Source organism: Mus pahari, chromosome 12, assembly GCF_900095145.1.
Source record: "Mus pahari chromosome 12, PAHARI_EIJ_v1.1, whole genome shotgun sequence".
In the NCBI taxonomy this organism is placed as follows: Eukaryota; Metazoa; Chordata; class Mammalia; order Rodentia; family Muridae; genus Mus; species Mus pahari.
The window spans coordinates 1,765,274-1,767,497 of NC_034601.1; positions in this window are offsets into that span (position 1 = coordinate 1,765,274).

Below are 2,224 nucleotides of genomic sequence, written 5' to 3' on the forward strand. Positions count from 1 at the left end.
CTCTCTCTCTCTCTCTCTCTCTCTCTCTCTCTCTCTCTCTCTCTCTGCCTCATGGTTGCAGATCAAGATGTGAGCTCCCAGCTGTTGCTTTGCTCTGACATCTTGGATTTTAACTCTCTGAGACTGTAAGCCTAATTAAGAACTTTCCTTTCTAATTTGCACTGGCCACACAGCAATAGAGAACTAAGTAACCATTACTCCATCTTGTTCCTAGTATTAATGCAGCCACCATGAACTGTGTGACCAAGTCCCTCACAGCTTTGTCTCACAAGAGCATCCTACACACTACATACTAGGCAGTTATAGCTTGCCCCATCTTAAGGAGGGAACACACACTTGGTGACTCAGAGACTGCTCAGAGTCATCAAGGACCCTTCTCACGGATGTCCCTTCTGGTACCCTGCTCTGGGGTGTCTATACAGGACTGGTGCTGCTCCTCTCAGAGGAGACACCTCTGAGGCACTGTGTGGACCCACTGTGAGTCAAGCTGCCCATCAGGCCTCACTAGGCTAACAGCCCCTCTGTGAATTGTGGAGGGGTGAGAACATGGTCTATCCTTGGCATGGATTTACCTCCCGGGGGCTGGAATGACTGCTCAGAAGCTGTGCTGCCAAGTTTCTCAATTTCTTCTCACTTATAAAGAATAATAGTGCTGAAGCTTCCAAGAGGGGACCACCAGCAGAGCTCTGTGCTGGCATCTGCAGGGACAGGGTCCCCTTCTGTGGCTGGGGCAGGGTGGAGGTTCCCCGCAGCATCTATGGCTGGAGTCTTATTGAGGTGTGCTTCTGACTTCTTCCCTTTCTCCTTCACCCTTCACCTGCTTCTTTTTCTATCAATCCCAAAGCCTATATCCACAAACTGTCCTTTTAAAAAATCAAAAGCAAATGGGCTCCAACCCCAAGGGCTATTTTTTCCCCCATCTGTTAGTCATTGGAATCGCTTAGTAAAATTTCAGGTGACTGTATAATGATGCACACACTAGTGCCCTTTTCCCAGGGGGCAGAGGCTGTTTGGCATTCACAGGGAGTAAGTGAGTTGGGAATGTCGGCTTCTGGATGGAGACATAGTGCACCTGCCAACTCAGTGTCTCCTGGCCTTTCTATGTGTTTGTCACAGGGATCTCCATCAAAGCTCCTGTCTGCATGGTTCTCCCTCTGGGTGGCTGCCTTCGAGCTGCCTGCTCAGCAGGGAAGTGAAGCCCAGACATTTCATGAGGGCAGGGACCACAGCACAGTGGGTCTGAGTGCTTCCAAACTAAATCCACTCGGGCGAGGATCTTGTAGAGCTGCTATTGATTGGGTGGAGGGTTAGTTATTAAGTCTCTCGAGTGACTTATTATGGCACTCAGGCCGGATTAAAGAGGAGCTAAGCCTGGCATCCATCAGGAACCACTGCTGAGGCTGACAGCCTTCCACTGGAGATGTGCTCGCCACCCCTCCCCATCTCCACATTGTCTGGGGAAAGATACTGTTCTAACATCGACACTTCAAAATTTCTCCCTTCCCTGCTTCTCCTGTGAGCATGTTTGTGTGATGTGCGTGAGGGCGGATGCTGTGCATGTGGAGACCAGAACATACATCAGTTTCCTTCCTCGGGTATATGATTTTTGAGACAGGGCCACTCCCTGGGAGAAGGAATTCACTGATTTAGCTAGATTTCCTGGCTATCAAACCCCAGGGATCTGTCTGTCTGTCTGTCTCAACCTCCCCAGTTGTCTCAGTCAAGGTTTCTTTTGCTTTTGCAAAGCACCTCAACCAAATGCCGTGTGTGGGGTGGGGAAGGCTCGTGTCACTTACTGCTCCCCATCATGGACATGGAGAAAAGTGGGGGCAGGAACTCAAGCAGAGCTGGAACCTAGAGGTGGAAGCCATGGGTTCCAGCCCTGCAGAGGCCATGGAGGGGTGCTGCTCACTGACTTGTTCCTTATGGCTTGCTTAGCCTGCTAGTGAGCTGCTCCCCCAACCCCTATCATTCATCAAGCAGCAACCAAGAAAACGAGCCACAGGCCAATGGTGGGGGTATATTTCACAACTGAGATTCCTTCTTCAGCTTGTTTCAAGTCGATATAAAATTATCAGCACACCTGTTCTGGAACTATAGGTACATGCCACTATGCCTGACTCTTCTCCTTTCCTTTCCTTTCCTTTCCTTTCCTTTCCTTTCCTTTCCTTTCCTTTCCTTTCCTTTCCTTTCCTTTCCTTTCCTTTCCTTTCCTTTCCTTTCC